The sequence below is a fragment of the Ursus arctos genome, unplaced genomic scaffold (genome assembly GCF_023065955.2).
Source record: "Ursus arctos isolate Adak ecotype North America unplaced genomic scaffold, UrsArc2.0 scaffold_7, whole genome shotgun sequence".
In the NCBI taxonomy this organism is placed as follows: domain Eukaryota; kingdom Metazoa; phylum Chordata; class Mammalia; order Carnivora; family Ursidae; genus Ursus; species Ursus arctos.
In genome coordinates, this window is record NW_026623089.1 from 43,835,145 (window position 1) to 43,856,014 (window position 20,870).

The following is a 20,870-nucleotide window of genomic DNA, read 5'->3' on the forward strand; positions in this document are numbered from 1 at the left end:
CTTTATACATTCATTTTCCACTATCACTGCCAAGACCAGCAGAGTCTAGAACAGAGAAAATGTCTAACAAGAATCTATTGAAGGGCCAATAAATATTGAAAACCTGTGCTTGATTTAGTACTGTCTGTCTGTATCTAGGTGAATTGCATTGACATTCATTTGGAATGAAGCCTAACTTTACTTGCTTATCACAACACTTATTTTGCAGTTATAAGTGCTTTTCTATAAATGGAGATCATTAAAAATGATTTTTTTTCTATTAGTATGTGAAATCTTTTTAAATGGTGCTTTAACCTGAATAGTGTTAGTAGATAGCATTCACACATAAAATCTTTCACTTGCTTGTAACTACAAAAATAAAACAATAATCACAGCCCAGCATATTCCAGATTTTAAAAGATTATGATGAAGCCCAGTTTTTATTGAGACATGGAAGATGGATGACCGACATCATTTTCTGGAAACACTTTATCTTTGCTCTCACTGAAAAAAAAAGAAAAAAAAAAAGTTGTGCTGTCATCAGTTGTCCATGAAGATTGTGAGCCAGGAGTTAGAGTTAGATGATCCACTATCCCAGTCTGCCCAAGACTTAGGAGCTTCTTAGAATGGGGGACTTTCGGTGCTAAAACAAAGACAGTCTTGGGCAAACTGGAATGGTTGGTCACGATGGTCAGTGTTGGCTAGATCTGGGATCTACCTCTTCTAAGGCCCACCTAACTCCAAAGTCTGTAATAGCCAGGTCTGTTAAAAGAAGTCACAAAAGCTGGGGTAGCTGCTTTCTAGATACAAAGAAGAAATGTGATTTGGCAAGCATTCTTGGCCAATCTGGACCTTCTAAAAGATTGATTCCTTCTTACTTTATATTGGGCTCATTGCCATCAAAGTCCAGCCATAGTGGAAAGACACACTTTTTTTTAAAGCCAAAGACTTATTTTCTTCTATTTATAAAGAACCAGATTCTATCCTTTTCTGTAATATCAGCCATGGCAGCCATCTGATGGTAATAATTTAACCATCTGCAACTGCAATCATTTAGTAAACTGTTCGCAAAAAATAAACCATAAAATGAAATGCAAATTGGATGAATTCAGAGGCACATATTTCTCTAATTAATATTGCTTCCTTAGGGAATTATAGGTTTCTTTTGGCAACATTCATTTTACTGAACTCTTCTCTGAAAATGCCATTTAAAGAGTGGAACATTAAATTTTTAGAAGGAAATAACATGGTTTCTTCAGAAATGTCTCCACCTTAAGTCTGTAGCTTTCAAAACAGTGTTCTTTTAAGAAAAGAAGTTTACGTACAGGGTCTGTTCTCAAAAGAGAGAAAAGAAATATGGAACGGCTTCCTAATGCCTAATGGATGAAATTCAAAGTGTGTAGTCTGGTTTTCAAAGGCTTCTTGAGGTGGTGTGGAAATAACCATTCCAAAGTCTTTTCACCGTCTCCCTGGAAATTTTCTCCAATTCTGCCTGATGTGCCCACTGTTCTTCAGAGACTGACAGCACTATGTCTTGCACATAGTAGGAACTCAATAAATATAGATTGGATGGATGAATAAAGGTTGTAGAAATAATTGGAGTCAAGATTTTACTCATGAATTATTGTTCCTTATAATATATTATAATTAAAATATATTCTTTTTTCTGTTTATATATGCTTATATATGTTTATATATGCTCATCTTTTTGACTAGAACTTCTCTGATGTCTTTTAGTTTGGACATGTTATCATTTAACAAACTGTTTTTTTAAGTGTTCATACATATGGTGTAGGCTAAGTGCTTTTTAATTACTTTTAATCATGCTTCTAGCCCCCCATTTAGACCTTAAACCTCTTGAGGGAAATGTCCAGTGAATGCTGCTGAATATATGCATATCTTGTGTTATTGCACTTTGCTTTAATGGGCTTTGCAGATACTGTGTGTTTTTTACAAATTGAGGGTTTGTGGCAACCCCAAGTCAAACAAGTCTATTGGTACCATTTTTCCAACAACATTTGCTCACTTTATGTCTCTGTGCCACATTTTGGTAATTCTCACAATATTTCAAGCTTTTCAATAGTATTATATTTGTTATGGTGATGTGTGATCTGTGATCTTTGATGTTCTTATTGTCATTGTTTTGGGGTCCCATGAACTGACCCCATATAAAACAGCAAGCATGATCAATGAATGTGTGTGTTCTGACTGTTCCACTGACCAGCTGTTACCCCTGTTCTCTCCCTCTCCTCAGGCCTCCCTATTTCCTGATACAGAAAAATATTGAAATTAGGCCAATTCGTAACCCCGTGATGGCCTCTAAGGGTTTGAGTGAAAGGGACATTTACATGTCTTTCACTTTACATCAAAAGCTAGAAATGATTCTTAGTGAGGAAAGCATGTCAAAAGCTAGGCCTCTTGTGCCACACAAGTAGCCAAATCATGAAGATAAAGGAACAGTTTATGAAGGAAATTAAAAGAACTACTCCATTGAACCCATGAATGATAAGAAAGACTGTTGCAAAACAGTCATATTGCAAAGATGGAGAAAGTTTTAGTGGTCTGGATAGATCAAAGCAGTCATGACATTCCCTTAAGCTAAAGCCTCATTCAGAGCAAGGCCCTAACTCTTCAATTCTATGAATGCTGAGAGAGGTAAGGAAGCTGCAGAAGGAAAGTTTGAAGCTAGCAGAGGTTGGTTCATAACGTTTAAGGAAAGAAGTGTCTTCATAATGTAAAAGTACAAGGAGAAGCAGCAAGTACTAACATAGAAACTGTAGCAAGTTGTCTGGAAGATCTAACTAAAATAATTAATAAAGGTGGCTATACTAAACAGCAGATTTTCAGTGTAAACAAAACAGCCTTGTATTGGAAGATGTCATCTGTGGCTTTCATAATTAAAGAGAAGCCAATGCCTATCTTCAAAGTTTCAAAGGACAGGCTAACTCTCTTGGGAGGGGTCATGTAGCTGATGACTTGAAGTTGAAGCCACTTCTCAGTTACCACTCTGAAAATCCTAGGGCCCTTAAGAATTATGTTAAATCTACTCTGCTTGTGCTCTCTAAATGGAACAAACAAAGCCTGGATGACAGCACATTTGTTTACAGTATACTTTACTGAATATTTTAAGCCCATTATTGAGACCTACTGTGAAGAAAAGGAGATTCCTTTCAAAAATTACTGCTCGCTGAAAATGCATCTGGTCACCAAAGAGCTCTAATGGAGATATTCAATGAAATTAATGTTTTCATGGCTGCTAACATAACATCCATTTTGCAACCTACGGACAAAGGATTAATTTTGACATTCAAGACTTATTATTTAAGAAATACATTTGTAAGGCTATAGCTGCCATACATTGTGATTCCTCTGATGGATCTGAGCAAACTAAATTGAAAATTTTCTGGAAAGGATTCACCATTCTAGATGCCATTAAGAACATTCATGATTTGTAAGAAGAGGTCAAATATCAGCATCAACAGGGGTTTGGAGGAATTTGATTCCGCCCCCCATGAGTGACTTTGAGAGATTCAGGGCTTCATGGAGGAAGTACCTGCAGATGTGGGGGAAACAGCAAGAGAACTAGAATCAGAAGTGGAGCCTGAAGATGGGACTGAATTGCTGCAACCTCATGATAAAAGCCTAGGAGATGAAGAAATGCTTCTAATGGGTGAGCAAAAAAAAAGTGGTTTCTTGAGATGAAATCTAGTCCTGGTAAAGATGTTGTGTAGATTGTTGAAATGACAAGAAAGAATTCAGTATAGTCCATAAACTTGGATAAAATGACATCAGAATTTGAGAAGATGGACTCCGATTTTGAAAGAAGTTCTACTGTGGATAAAGTGCTATCAAACAGCATCTCAAGCTACAGAGATATTACTCATGAAAGGGACAGTCAATCAAAGTGGCCAAGTTCACTGTTGTCTTATTTTAAGAAATTGAGACAGCCATCCCAACCTCAGCAACCACCACCCTGATCAGTCAGCAGCCATCAACGTCACATCAAGACCCTCCACACCAAAAAGATTATGACTCCCTGAAAGCTCAAATGATGGTTAGCCCTTTTTAGGAATAAAGTATTTTTATTAAGGTATGCACACTGTTTTTTTAGACGTAATGCTTCTGCACACGTAATAGACTATAGTATAGGGTAACGTAACTTTTATATATACTGGGGAACCAAAATATTTATTTTACTTGCTTTATTGTGATATTCACTTTATTGCAGTGGTCTGGAACCAAACACACAATATATCTGAGGAATGCCCATGTTTAGTTTTATCCCAGATATCATTGCCAAAATGGCAGATTATCTCTGATTCTCCCCCTGCCATGTTCTACTCTGTCACCCTTTTCCTTTTTCCTAGCTTCAAAATACCCCAAACTAGGTCTTCCCTTGCCCAAAGGACTATATGGTGAATACTTGCCTCTCTCTACTCTTTTCCCTGTTTTACTCCCTAACTCAAATTCCTGCTTAAATATCTAATTGCTACCAAAAAAGTAGAAGAATTTGATTAAATTATCAAAGTGCTCACCAAGGTTAATGACACACCTGGAAGTATTTTCATTTTTAAAAGTCCATTATTAAACCAAATACATGTCTGTACAGTAAATTTCAAGTACTTGGAATTGATAGTTTTCAAACAGTTTGATGCAGTTTGAATGTACGTGTGTGCACATGCGCTCATGCTCTCTAAGGGACAGATATTTCTCTTTCATTAGAAAAGTCTGAAACATCAATAAGGATTAAGAGGCGGTGAGAGGGCATGGACCAATAATGGCTAGTAATAGAGAAAAATCTTAATCGAAGCTTCAATTAAGTGGATTGTTAGTGGTGAGGAGCAAGTTTTGCTACATCTTGCTTTTATTCAAAAGAGAGAAATTTAAGGGAAGAAAATAACCACAGGAAGATCCTTTTTGAATTCTCGGGAGTGCTCTACGGAGGTCAGAATATATTCACTTAATTGCCTACATTTTCTATTTCCCAAGTTCTGACAATTGGAGTAGATGTCCTAAATGATGACCCTGAACCCCAACATGAGCTGTAATGATGAGGCAATGAGATAATGTGGGTGAAAGCATTTTGTGAATTATAGTACACTGTGCAAATACAAGGAAGACCTTTTAATGCATACCTATCCCTAAAAATTAGTATTTCTCTGTAAAATTGTGACTCCCTCTGTATGGAATTATTTAACGTGGCTAGATGGCCATATTTTAAGAATGCTATAGAAAACGTTCCTTAAAAGGTCAGAGGTCTGCCTAAATCACTTCCATTATTCCTTCCATCTCTGATTTTTCGTAATATATTATAACATTAGTGGGAGAAATACTATTTCAACAATTAGCCTCTTGAACATGAAACAAATGTAATTTCTTTGATAGCACCCCACCTGCTTTCTGCCAAGAGATTTAGTCTTGAAACTGCCAGGTGACATGATCTACTCCAGTGAATTTCCATCAACTTGGGATGTATAAATCAGTTTCAGTTCTATGCTTCTCCATACCTGATACTCCCTTTTCACCACTCACTGATCTCTCCTAGCCATCAAGTGGCCACCACTGCCAGTCATAACAGTGAGCACTAGGTCTGGAGGGTTAGCTTTCAGGATTGGCTCTCCAGAGGGAGGAGTTCCCTGAGTGCTGGTAGGGTTCCTGGTGCTAGGCCATAGCTCATGTACCCATAGCACAGGAGATCCTTGATACTGGTGGAGATGGATGGGTAATGGTGGGCTCTTTAAAAACAGACTTATTTCCTGTTTAGCTCCCTCTACTTTAGGGATCATTTGAGAGATTGAGATGGAACTTCATTGCAGCTCAAGACAAGCAGCCTATCATGGCATTTCTCTAAAGAACCTCACTTTGTCTGGTACCCAGGGCTATATTCAAAATAGTACTTCAATTGGTATGGTACAGATACTAACAACCAGAGCAGATAGATGGTGGCCAGAGCAGTGGAATGGAGTCTGTGCCCATTATAACCCTTATGTCATGGCTCATGGGAAGTCCTCTCAGAATGGTGCTAAGGGAGGGGTTGGGTAGTGGGAGACACTCAGGGCCTGTGGCAGCTGCTGTTTTTCTGTCAGAAGGATTTCCAATTTAATAACCAGTTGAGATATACTGGGCACCAGCTAGGTATTAGTCCTGCCAATACTCAGGTCATCTCTGGAAAGATGATAGCTACACATTCCCCACTGCCATTCACAACTGCAACCCTTGGGAACCTTTGGTATCCCCCTCCATAAACCTGTGAAGGACAAGAGCGGTGGTCTGGGGACTCACTCTAAAGATTGCAAACAAAAAGGGAATTACAGCATAGGCTAGTTTCCAAATCCCAACTTCTCCATTTACTGTATGACCTTAAGAAAGTTACTTAATTGTATCTCCAGTCCATTATTTATGAAGTCAAAATAACACACACATATGGTGTTATGAGATTATATTAGTTAATATGTATAAAGTAATTAGAATGGTGCCTAGTACAGTAAATACTGTTAAAGTATAAGCTGTCATTACTTAGTCACTTTTGCCCAAAATTATGAGGAGTATCTTTGAAACTACTAATCTCATACCTTTTCTTGTAACTAGTACTGTAGACTCCCTCATACACATGTATACCTCTAAACCTTGATGGGTTCCTCTTGTATTTCTTTTATATCCATTGTTAGCACCTAGTCCAGTGAGGACAAAAAAAAAGCCAAGATTCTATACTGCCTTCATTTCCATATGCCTTCTTTTAATTCTTCCTTTTAAAAATTTATATTGGTATTCTTCAGAAGTTTGAAGTCTTTTTCTCTTTTCTGGAACAAGGGATGGAAAAAGTTCCGTTTCACTGTGACTATATGACAATCTAAATCATCTCATTCCCAGAGCAAGGCTAATTAAGTCTCGCAGTAGAGAGGGCCATTGCACTGAATGGTGCTCTGTCTCTATGAGAAGGAAGACTCCGTCATGTAGCCTTAGAAGGATGAGTGTCAACAGTGAAGTGGGGTGTACAAAATGAGGTATCCATTCATACTCATATTAATGGAAATTTTGGCTCCACGGTTCTCTGCCCCATGCTAAAGCAATGTTCTCAATCGGTCAATTGATCTCTTCCCATCTTCTTCCACCACAGATCTACAAAATCTTCATTCTCCCAGATTTTTAAATAACTGGCAAAGTCCTGGAGTGAAGAAAGAGGTAAGAGATGCATACACTCTAATTGTAAGCACTAGGAAAGAACCAATTGACCTAGATCAGTAATAATACTTGAGAGGGAACCACCTATGTGGATACTTACCCATGTCATGTATGAGTTAGAGAAAGAGAAATTACTGGAATTAATCTGCTTTTGGTTCCTGTAATCCTAAGTGTTACTAGTTTAAATATGAGCTATTGACTCCTATCAATTGTACTTTGAGGTGGGAGATGACAGAAAACATCAAGCAAATCTGATTTTCTTGGTAGGTCTGGCAAAGGTTTGGGGAATGTGTTCACCTTAAAAACATAGCATATGAATATTCTTTGTGACTTTTTTTCAGCTGTTGTGTGTATTTCTTCCACTGCATAAAAAAATATAGTACATTTCCAGTCTACTGTTGGGCTAGATGTTTATTTTGATTATCATAATAGACATGATATGACCAGGTTTCTTTGTTGTTCTTTTATCCAGCTCTGAATGGACCAATACCTATAAACCCTCCCCCTCCCTTCTATTCTGTGAGATGTAACATGGTACAATCTGTCACAATTTGAGTCCTGAGTTTCCTGAGCATCTATATACTGATTCCTTGTTTCTGGATGTGGTACAAGAGTCATCCTTTGACTAGAAAAGCAAATTTAAGGTAGAATTTGAGTGGTTAAAAGTATAGGAATAAAAACATTAGGTTTTTACCAAAAGTATTGATTCTCATATTAGTTTCTCTCTCTATGTATAATATATATGAAAACATAACATCTACAAATAGACAATATATATGAATAGATAATATATACATATATATACATATGTAATATACGAATATATGGATATATTTATATATATGAATATATTTCATTCTAGGTCATATAATTATATGTATATAATTTTTTAACCTACGATGACTCTTATTCTGGCTCTAAGCCTAGGATGCCTCATCTATGGAATGTAGTACTTGAACCAATTTATTACTTGTCATCTTCTAGCTCTCTAAGTTCTATGGTTCTATGCATCATGGTAAAGTATTAATTTTTTCAACAACCAAGAAATGAAGTTCTATCCAGCTTCGTACATTGTGAGAAAGTTGTAGATGCTTTACCTCCTTTCCCACTCTACATGGTATATATAAATATTTCGTGAAAACCACCAGTTGCTGAAGAGACAGTTCATTCTGATCATTCGTTAGTAGTATTTGCTCAATGTCATAAAACTTAGTGTTTTATACTGTTCAAACAAGGACCATTTGGTATGTTATTTTGATGGGGATATTATAACATTTTTGTTCAACGAATCTATAGGAAGATGCAAGGGCTCATTGTTTGGGGCTCAGTACAGTCCTGGCTGACAGTTCCCTTTATATAGCAGTGTATCAACTTAGCATATTAATGTACAATTCATAGATTTTACCTCTCTCTTTCTGGTTTATTTATACTCTTGAATGTCTACTCCAGATTATAATTCTGTCCCTAAATCTCAGGGTCATAATGCATGCCAACTGCCTTACTATAAATCAAATCTACAAAAGCCAGTTTTGTTTAAGGAGGGTTTTTGCAGGTTGGACAAGACCTTCCTGAGAATATTTAGACTACACAATATGGAACAATGGGTAATGGTTGATCTCAAAAGGTTTCTGAATTCTTTCTGCTATGATTTATTTGGTTGCCATAACACCCTATAATAATCATCTCTATAAATGAGGGAGGAAGAGAAGGAAAGAAGAAAGGGAAGGAGAAAGGAGGAGGAGAAGAAGGAGGGGGAGGAAGAGGAAGAGAAAGGAAAAGGAAGAGGAGGAGGAGGAGGATAAGAACAAGAAGGCTTATTATTTTTTTCAAGAATTTCTTGTAAATGAGTGGACTGGATGACAGTTTAACTGAAACTCCTGAGGGATCCCAGAATCCTTTGATGGAGTTTTGCACTCCAGGGACCAACCATTCCAGAGGAAACAGAATGACAAGACTAGATTGATGAAGAAGCTGAAGTTCAATCGAGTATGTGGTCAGCATGCACAGTAACAGATCTTTCCTTAATGGAGGTGTTATTTATTCATCCCATAAATGCATATTATGGAACAAAGTAACTATTCTCCTTTTCGCTTTTTAAGATTGTCAGCTGTGGTGCATTTGGGAAACATGCAGCCCTGAAACCAGCAAGCAGATCAGTGCTAGATGATTTTCTTACCCAGCGAGTTCATATTTCATGGTACTTTTTTTTTGTCTACCCAAAATGGCTGGAGAATGGATAATATTAACAAAATGTATTTATTTTTTAACAAATATTTCCTGAACACCTCCTACATACCTGGCACTGTCAGAGAATAAAGTTATCCCTAACTTGACAATCACAGTGGCAATGGATGTGATGACAAATTTTATGTCAGCTTGCTTGAGACATGGGGTGCCCAGGTATTTGGTTAAACATCACTCTGAGTATATTGATGAGGGTGCTTCTGCATGAGATTAACACTTAAATGAGTAGATTGAGTAAAGCAGATTGCCTTCTCCAATGTGGGTAAATCTCATCCCTTCAGCTGGAGGCCTGAGGAGAACAAAAGGCCGAGTAAGAAAGAATTCTCTTTTCATCTGGCTGTCTTCAAACTGAGACATTAGTCTTTTCTTGAACTCAGATGGGTACATAAACCATTGGCACTCCTAATTCTCAGGCATCAGGTTTGGACAAGAACTCCGGCTTGCAGACCACAGGTGGTGGGTCTTCTCAGCTTCCATAATTAGTTGAACCAGTTCCTTATAATAAATATCTGTCTATCTATCTATCTATCTATCTATCTATCTATCAATCATCTATCTATCCATCATCTATCTATCCTATTTGTTCTCCTCCTCTAGAGAACCCTGACTAATACAATAGAGAAGTGCGGATATACACAATCCTAACCCTATATCAATTATTTGTGAGTTATGCGATAGCAGATATAAACAGAGTGCCTTGGGAGCACAGACATGGAAATGAATGCTTTATTTGAGGGGTCCATTGGGAAAGATTCATAGAGGAGGTGACATTGAGCAGGCTTTTTTTTTTTTTTTTTTTTAATTTTTCTAGACAGAGGTGGGATATTATGTTCCAGGTACAAATATATGAGCCATCCATTTTATCCATTTCTTCAAGGAATGATGAGAGGTTCAGAATGGTTACATTTTACACCCTATAGGGAAATATCAGAAAGATGCATCGGGCTTTTGTAAAGTGAAAGGACCGTATTGTATTCCATAAGGAATGCAAGGCATACTTGAATCTAGTCAAACCAGACCTGCTTTTTTGGAAACTGAGCATCATTGCTTGGTTGCCTAATTTACCTGTAATGAATAATCTTGTTTCAAGTTCCTAAGAATTCTGTCTTCTGTAAAATATTCCCCACCTTTCCCTACTCAAACTCCTATCATTTTTTTACCTGGATAACTGTAAGCATCTTCTGTCTCTGCCAACACCTTGATTTCAGTCTTGAGACACCCTTATGAGAGGACCTAGTTGAGCATTTCTAGACTTCTGACCAACGAAACTGTGAGAGAATAAAATTATATAGTTTTAGCCTGCTCAGTTTGTTACAACAGCAATAGAGAATTAATCCACTACTGTCAGTTTTATGTAAGAAAGTTTGTGTTGTAAAAGAAAAGTAATGTATGGGGTGCCTGGGTGGCTCAGTCGTTAAGCGTCTGCCTTCTGCTCAGGTTGTGATCCCAGGGTCCTGGGGTCAAGCCCTGCATTGGGCTCCCTGCACAGTGGGTCGCCTGCTGTCTCTCTCCCACTCCCCCTGCTTGTGTTCCCTCTCTCACTGTCTCTCTCTCTGTCAAATAAATAAATAAAATCTTTAAAAAAATAAATAAAAATTTTAAAAAATGTAATTCTCAATGCGAGCACATTAGGGAATATAGCAAAAGCCTGGGCCAATGGTAACAGTATTTTGGATTATTGTAGTGGGAGTAGAAAAACAGAAAATTGTCGGATTTGAACGTTGGGAAGAGTGAGCTTCCAAGCTGGTGGTAGATCATATATTCTAGGAGAGGAAAAGTAACATGTCCACAATTAGTCTTTGGAGTCAAGCTTAAGCAACTGGTAAATGCTGTCTTCAGCCAAGGAGAGGGGTACCCTCTAGGGAACATAGGCTGAGTGGGAAAGATTTTCTGCCATTCAACTGACTGACTGACTATATATATATACAGTTATATATATATATATATATATATATATATATAGTTATATATATATATATATATATATATATATATATAGTTATATATATAGTTATATATATACACACACATACACACACACCTATATATATATAGATATATGTAGCTATACGCAAACACACATGTATAAAATTTCTTGAAATTTCTTGAAAGAAATGCTGTGTTTGTGGGAAAAAATATACCCATTTAACTTTGCAAATATACCTCTTCTGAACTATTCACCCGATGTTCTTTATTTTTAGCTATAAAAACGTTCCAACGCCTTTTTTATATTTCAACCTCTGAAAATTACAGATTTGCCCTTGGTTTTCTACAAAAATTAGCAACTCTTTAAATTCATTTACTCCATTCAGAAGTACATATCTTCAAACTAATAACCAGGGGAGATTAAATATATTTTTTTAAATATTCAGGGTGACATATTTATCTAGAGAAATTCTCCCCAAATACATTTACCTGTGGGAAATGTAATGGGAATCAAGCCCGGGGAACTGTGTATCAACCATGGTCCAATTATCCAGTTTTCTGAGTTGAACAGTTTAGTGCCCGTCAAAACATGAGACTATTTCACTTGGCTTGGCATGGCTTGGTTTGGCTTATAACAATAACAATAATTAATATAATATAATATAATATAATATAATATAATATAATATATTAATGACAACATATTATATAATATATTATATAATTAATATATAATTTTATTATATATAATTCACATATTATATCCTATAAAGTGATATGCTATATTAATTATATCATTATAATATTATCTTTATTATACAATATTAATTATATGTGAGACATGTTATCTATTATATATGAGATACATATATATATGAGATATCTATGTTATATTAAATGTTTTATTGGTCTTAGCAGTTCTTTCCTTTTGCCATTCTTTCCATTGATTAGAGACCCTTGGAAATGGGAGAGTGTAAGGTTAAGGGAATACTCACTGGTATTAGCTTTCATTTGAGTCATGCATTGATTTGGTGGTTGTATGATTTCGGGAAGTGATCTCTCTGTACTTCAGTTTATTCATACATACAATGGGGATAAAATAATAACTAACTCAATGCATTCTTGCTTAGTTCTAAATGAGTTAATGCATGCAAACCCTTAGCACAGAATTTATCACCTAGAAAGCATTCGGAAACATTTTTGTAACTATCCTAAGGATTATCTGATCAAACCTATTTAATTGACATATGAAGAAATTAAAATACAGATGGTGAAATCTTTATGCATACTCATACTCACATGCACTAAATCTGGGTTGCCTGAATCCTAACCGAGAACACTGAGATACCAGGCTGCTAATCTATGCCTTTGTTTGTGCTTGAAAGTAGCGCGAATCAGAATCACCTGGAGCTGAAACCCAGGTTACTAGGCTCAACCCTCAGAGCTTCTGATTCAGTAAGGGTTCTAGCAAGTTCTCCGATGCAGCTGCTGTGCTGACTCAGGCATCACATTGTGAGAATTAGTGCCGTTGAGGCAAAGAGACCAGTTGAGAGTGTATCTCAAAGTGTGCTGACATCAAGGATTTAAGGGGTGAGATAGATCAGAACTTAATGACCTATGGGAGGTGGGAGAGAGGGATGAATGTTGAGATGGCTGTTTTGGACGGATAGGAAAATGTTATTAATTTCGATTAGGGAAACAGTGGGAGTAATGGTATGGGAGGTGATTGTGGGCTTAATTTAAGATGGGCCAAATGAGGTGAGGTGCATGTAGACTGAAAAAGAGGAAGAAGCGCTAAGTAATCAGTTAAAAATTTCAATCTCTAACTTTGGCAAAAGCACTGAGCGAAGTTAAAGCTTGTAGTTGTGTATATATGTGATCATTGAAAGTGTGGAAGTGAAGGAAACTGTGTATACACGGAAAAAGAGGGGTCAGAATATGAAGGTCACTGTTGAATAGGAGCACAGAGTAGGTACAATGAGAGACTAAGAAATGTTTGTCAGACACAGAATTAGGGGAGAGCAGTAGGGTGAACGTCCAGACATGAATTTCATGAAGATCTTGGTCCCCATAAGCAGAAACTGCATCTTAGAATACGGGGGACGGGGAGGGGGGATTACATCTATATGACTTTAGGGTTTCAAAAAATTCATGGGATGGAAGCCAGACAGGAGGTGACATGTCCTACCAGTGATTTTGCTAGGGAGCTGCGACAGCTTAATTAAAAGAAGAAATTAGATTATGTCCAACTCTGGATTTACTCCAAAACTCCAGTCACAGTCTCATTTGCCTACTGAATCTCTCTCCTTGGATGTCTCACATTTAAGGACCTCTTGAGTCTTTCAGGTCGATGTTACTTAAAAATTGAAAAGGTCCACAGATAAACTGATTATTTGAGCTCATTCGCAAGCTGACAATGGCATGGAACGTCCAAACCGGAAATCTGAAAACACAAGTAGGCTTTTTTCTATCACTATCAAACCCCAGTTCCTAATGATTACCATAATGATTCTGCCACTCTAGCAATTATTATACCCATGTTTACCACCTGCCTGATGCCACCAGCTTAGTTGGATTTAAGTATGGCTTGTATTTCTGCAGTTGTCACTCACCGTGTTACTCTGCTTCTAACTCCAGTCCCTTCTAATCTGTCAATCACACAGTTGACAAGGTGATCTTTCTAAAAGGGAAAACCCGCTGCTGCCACTGACCTTGGGTAAATTCAAAACGGTTTCACCTATCCTACAAAGTCTTCCTTTCCTCCCCAGCTTTAGTTTACATTACAATTCCTTTCACAATGTGAACTACTTAAAGATAAAAATAGTTTCTATACTACAATAAGAGCTGATATTTCGTTTCCACTGTGTCATAAACTCTGATAAGTACTCTTTATACATTATAATATTTAATCCTTAGCGTGTCCCACTGTACCCCATTTCTGCCCCTCTAGGCCACCAAACAAATTAAGATCTCAGACACTATTCCTAATGCCCAGGCCCAACTTAAGTAGGGCCATCCAGAATAGATAGCCAGGTCTTAGAAGCTTAGACCCAGTTCTATTATTGATTAGGACTTAATGGAAGGCACAATTTGGGAAGCTGGCATTCATGTCTATCATCTCATATTCTGGGGTCAGGCTAAAAGGAAATATCATCTAAAAATAATATACCAGTTAGATGAGAACTGGAAGAGGATTTGCATTTTCAATTCTGTGAATAAATTTCAACAACTTTTGGTATTATGCATTTTTATTGTAGATGAAGAAATAAACAGGACATTTAGGTGACTGCACAAATATATATAGATTAAATAGGATTCAGACAGAGCCATTTGTATGTTTTTATAATTTACTTTTTATGGTTTTCAATATTTTTTAAATTGAGTGAAAATCTAATTGTGAACTACATATATCTTATGAGTATAGTACAATGAGCTTTGGCCCATGTAATCCACATCCTAATCTTGATTGCTATTACAATGCTTGGTCAGAAATTTTGAAGTCAGGTAGTATAAGTCTTTTGTTTTTCTTCTTCCAAGCTGTTTTGTCTAATTTAGGTGATTTGTATTTCCATGTGAATTCTAGAATCAGCTTGATAATCTCTACAAAAAAAAAAAAAATCCTGCTGGGATTTTCATTGGTATTTCGATTAATTTAAAGACAAATTTAAGATAATTGACATCTTTATACTATTGGGACATCCAATCCATAAATATGGAGTACCTTCTTATTCAGTTAGGTTGTCTTTAATTTCTATTAGAACTGTTTTATAGTTCTCAATGTAGAGTTCTTTAAAGTATTTTATTAAATTTATTCCTAAGTCCTAAATGCTTCTGAATATTATATATTTAAATTTCTTGTTATAAATTGTTTATTCATAATCTATGGAAATATGATTGATTTTTATATATAATTGGTGTTGTATATTGAGACCGTGTCTTGTAATATTGCTAAATACTAGTCCCCCCAGCCCTTTTGGATTCCTTGGGATTTTCTAAATACACTATCAAATCATTTGCAAATAAAAACAATTTTATTTCTTCCTTCCTAACTGTAATTCCTTTAGTTTACTTTTCCTACCTTACTGAACTAGCTGGAACTTATGGCACAATGTTGCATAAAAGTGATACCAGTAGACGTTTGTTTTCTCATTATTGATCTTAACAAGGAAAGCCTGCTGTATTTTGCCTTAAATATAGTGTTAGCTATAGGCTTCACATACCCTGTTTCAGACTGAAGAAGTTTCCATTTAGGAAACTGAGATATTTTATTTTGAAAGCATGTTGAATTTTGTCAAATGCTTTTTCTGCATCTTGTTAGATTATCATATGATTTTTTTTAACCAGTTAATGTGGATAACTACCCTGAATAACTTTCCAACATTAATTATATTCTTATCATAAACCCTACTTGATTATACATTTTGTATCCTTTTTATGTATTGTGTAATTGGTTTTCTAATATTTTAAGTTTATTCTTAATCTATAGTAATGAGGCTGTTAGGTCTATAATTTTTGTTTCCTGTAATGTCCATTTTTGGTCTCACAGTTTCACTGGTCTTATGGAGTAGGCAAGTGTGCTTCCTCCTTTATTTTTCGAAGTAGTTGTGTTAGGTGGGCATTATTTCCTTCAACACAATTCACCAGTGAAACTATCTGTCCCTGGAGGTTTTATGTATTAGAATTTATTTTAATTACAAATTTAATTTCTTTAACAGATATAGCGCATTCCTATTTCCTATTTCTAGGTGTGTTAATTTTGATAAGTTGTTTTTAAAAATTCTGTCCATTTCTTGTAACTTTTTGAATTTATTAACATAAAGCTGTTCATGATATTCAAGCATTATCTTTTTTATTCCTGAGGAATAGTAGTATCTTTTATTTCTAACATTGCTATTTTGTTTTTCTTTATCTCTTTCTTCATCTGTCTTGCTTGGAGGCTTAACAGTTTTGAACTCTTTCCAAAGAAGGGACTTTGCAGGGGGTGGGGTGTCTGGGTGGCTTGGTTAAGCTAAGCATCTGACTCTTGGTTTCTGTTAAATTCAACTTCTGAACCTTCTAGGCACTGGTTTCTATTATCTATTTTTTGTTGTTATTTTGATTGTGTTCACTTTTTCTGCATCTTTTTACATATTTCTAGCTCTCTATATATCTAATTATATATTTTATGCTAAATACTGAAATACGTTGTAGAATTATATTGTTTCCTTTAAAGAACATTATTTTATATTCTGGCAGACAGTTGTATCCCTGGCTGATTCTTTTGGTTGTCAAAGTCTATTTTTGTTCTTTGTTAACATTGCAGAGGTCTCTTTTGGTTTTTTGTTTTGTTTTGGTTTGTTTGTTTAAAGATTTTATTTATTTATTTATTTGACAGAGAGAGAGAGAGAGCTAGTGAGAGAAGGAACACAAGCAGGGGGAGCGGGAGAGGAAGAAGCAGGCTCCCAGCAGAGCAGGGAGACAATACGGGGCTCGATCCCAGGACCCTGGGATTGTGCACTGAGCCGAAGGCAGACACTTAATGACTGAGCCACCCAGGCACCCCTCTTTTGGTTTTGTTCTTAGAGAATGGCCCAAACTCTATGACATGTCTCCAATTTCCAAAGATTATGACCTATCTGGAATTGTAACTGAATGGCCAAGGCCACTGGAGTCTCTCTGCTCTGGCTGGAGCACTGAGCTTTCAGCCTCATAGAATCTCCTTTCTTCTGGGCTTAATGGAGTATTGCTCTGTTCATACACAGCCCAGCAGCTTTCAGCTCTCCTAAATCCTGCCCCACAAATTCTGACTGCTTCAGCATTACAGAAATCGAATGTCTTCTACCTCCATTTAACAAAAATGGCCCTCTACTTGGGCTTCTCCACCTTGCAGCAGAGTAGGGGAAATACCCTTAATTAGAGAACAGGGCAAATTCCTGAGCTTCTTTTAAGAATTACAGATACAGGCTTCCTGCTTTTTCAATGTCATCCATGAAAATAGTTGCCTTGTTATGTTTTGTCCAGCTTTCCAGTGTGTATGGCAGAAGGGCAAGTTCAGTGCCAGTTACTGAGCATAGCTAGAGGTTGAAGTCTCCCTCAAGCAGACACAGTTGACTTCAAGTAAATGGTTTTCCATGATACGTTCCAAGAACTGTCATCTAAGCCCTCCTAGTACTTCAGACTCTGAAGACTCTGGGAGAAATCTGTTCCCTTGCCTTGTCTGGCTTTTAGAGGCCGCCTGCATGTGTTGGCTTTGGCTCCTTCTTCCATCTTAAAACTAGCAGTGTAACATCTTCAAATCTACATCACATCATTCTGACACTCTGCTTCTGCTTTCACATCTCTTTCTTTCTCTGACCCTTTGGCCTCTCTCTGTTAAGGGCCTTTAGGATTCTATTGAGCCCAGCTGGATAACCAAGATAATATCCTGTTCTCAAGATCCTTAATCACATCTGCAAAGCCCTTTTGCCACATAAGGTAACATGTTCACAGGATTTGACACCATTATGACAGGTGGAGATAAAATGAGCACCCAAACCAGGAATGTAAAGAGTCACATTGGTAAGAATGATTTGGCCTCTTTTGGTGATTAAGAAGAAACTAGATAAGGAGGTTCCTCTTCACTTATTTGAATCTTTGCACAAATGTTTCTTTTCTTTTTTTTTCTTTTCTTTTCTTTTCTTTTCTTTTCTTTTCTTTTCTTTTCTTTTCTTTCTTTCTTTCTTTTTATTATTGGGGGGGATGGCAGAGGGAGAGGGAGAGAGAGAATCTTTAAGTAGGCTCCATGCCCAGAGCAGAGCCTACTGTGGGGCTCAATCTCATGACCCTGAGATCATGACCTGAGCTGAAATCTGAAGTCAGACGCTTAACCGACGGAGCCACCCAGGTATCCCCCCTTTTTTTTTTTTTTTAGAGGTTTCTGTTTCTTTCTCATTCCTTTTCAAATAGTCCGAATCAGAGACTATAAACCTATAGGTAATTAAAAGAAAAGAAAATAAAAATCTTCATATGTAAGTTCCCAGGCTCTGGGCAAAAAATACATCAGCAGTAAAACTCCCAAACTATTTAGATATTGAATGAGAGATTTTGATGATTTCTAGCTGGTCGGATTTAGAACTATTCCATTGAGCAGCAAAAGCATATAGGCACCTTTACTCTTGTTTCCCAAGTTTCTGGAAGCCTGTTTGAGTCTATTGCCTTCCTCCTGCTTATTTCTTATAGAACCTAGTTGTCCATCAAGTTGATATGTTATAACCTTACCAGAATTTGTACTATATGCATGAATGCTAATGATCCAAAGGAATATGAAAACAAATGAATGCATCTAGTTGAAACTATACAAAAATGTATATGGCCATCGATATGGGGTAGAAATTAAATAAGCAGAAGGAAAATATGGTAGGCAGCAGATATTTTCTGATTTTATTTATTCATTTAACTTTTAAGTCAAGAATTCTTATTGGATTCCTAATACGTATCTTATGTTATGATGGGTACTAAGGAATCAGATTTTAAAAATACAACTTCTACCTTAAGGAAGCTGGGCAAATTGGCAGACAAGACAAACAACAACAATTACAAAATATATGACAGTTGTTTATGAAGGCTTTCACGTAAGGTATAATTGTAAATCAGAGATAGGGCTTTTAATAAAGACTGATGCGTCATAGGGCTTCCAAGTAAAATTAAGTCTTAACGAAAGTATAGTGGTTCTTCGTGTAAGGTTAGGGAATGATTTGTGAAACAGAAAACAGGGAAGTACAGAAGTATGGAGTCAAATCGACATAGAGATAAACTTGGGGAAGTGTTTCTCATTGAGGATGACTGAAAAAGGCTCTGTGTGGTGAAGATTGGTAAAATGACACTCTCAGCCAAGAAGAAATATAGAGAATATGTTAAAAACTTGGGTTTCGAACTATTTCCTTTAATATTAACTACCGACTTTTATAATACATAAAAATAATCAAAGAAGATGGTTGCTGAGTATTAGAGCCATGGCATCTCTGTAGCTCCTTAAATGGGAGGTAAGCTCATGAGCACATTCCTTTACTCCTCACAGTACCTTCTGCACTGTCTTGGAGCTACCATTGCATCTTGAGCCATAAAGATTTTCATTTCCTTCCATTGGACTGATACCAAGGAAGAACAAATTCTTGAAGCTAAGGAACACCATTTTGATGATGTATTCATATTTAATTTTAAGTTCCGTTTAGAAGTCATGTGGCATTTTCTACTTATTTTATTGGATCGAACACAACTCCTAGTATCCAGGGGGCATTATCAACATTCACTTATTCTTTAAAATGCCACTCTCCATTGGCAATCTCATCTCCCCACCTGCAAACTAAATATAAAGTATTAGGAAATGAAAACTTTGTTGACTGTGGTAGCATGAATTAGTCATCGAAGGTTTTCCTTGAAGAGTGGAAAGAAGTCAGCCTTTAGAGTCAAACAGATCTGGTTTGCATCCCCGCTTTGTTGGTTTGCCTCCCAGCTTTGTAACTTTAATATATGACCATCAGCTGATCATTTCACTTCCCTGAATTCCAGTGTCTTCATCTTTGAAATTAGGATAATAATGTCTGCCTTGTTTAGGTATTGTGTGGTATGGAAACAACATACGGACAGCATGTAACACTAATTATTAAGTGGCAGCTATTATTATCATTATGGTCATTTTCCACATTGAAGAATTTAGTCTCTTTCCCTTAAAAAGTATTAATCTCTAATCCCCTTTATAAAGCATCCCCATAAACTTGAAGGAGTGGGCAGTCACTGAAATAATTACATGCATGCACTTTCCTTCTGCCAGCTATTCCTAGTGATTAAACATATTTGCATATGCAAATTAAAACACTGTGTACTCATTACTTTAAATATGTTTTTCATTAGGTAAATGAAATGCTTATTGAAGATGATATAAGGCTAAAAGCAGAATATTGTCAAAACAAGTTACAGGATGATTTTTTTGAATTTATTTTTTAAGTATGGCAACACCACTTTTACTTTTAACCATGTTAGATAGATAAATAGATAACATAGTTAGATAGATATTACCTATATTACCTGGTTAAAAGTAAATCAAATATATATAATAATATTTATTTTTTTCAATATCTTTTGTCAGTATATATACTAGTCTATAACTAAATTCCACTAATAATTATGGTTCTTCTAACAGCATTATAGATGTGATTTAAATTTTCTGTAATGCCATTCTAATTATAAAAGAAGAAATCAAGTATTTTCTCTTATGCTTGACCACAGGATAAAACAGAAAAATAGACAAGGTCAGAAAATGCCCTCTTTGAAAACTGAAGCCAATAAAATTCTATTAAAAAAAAAAAAAGTACAAAATGGGAGGGCTGCCTGGCTGGCTCAGTCAGTTAAGCATCTGCCTTTGGCTCAGGTCATGATCTCAGGGTCCTGGGAACAGAGCCCTTTGTAGGACTCCCTGCTCAGCAGGGAATCTGCTTCTCCCTCACCCTCTGCCCCTCCCACCTACTCATGTGTGAGCACTCGCTCTCTCTCAAATAAATTTTTAAAAGATGAATAAATAGTAC

The 20,870-nt window shown here is 36.4% G+C and overlaps 1 long non-coding RNA gene across 1 annotated transcript in view; it reads left to right on the forward strand.

The window, feature by feature from the left end:
• Nucleotides 1-20,870, forward strand: part of LOC130543019 (uncharacterized) — a 121,654-nt gene that overhangs the window by 23,803 nt on the left and 76,981 nt on the right. The window contains exon 2 of the long non-coding RNA XR_008958018.1: nucleotides 7,097-7,161. This is a non-coding gene — a long non-coding RNA (uncharacterized LOC130543019). The remainder of the gene's footprint in view (nucleotides 1-7,096; nucleotides 7,162-20,870) is intronic.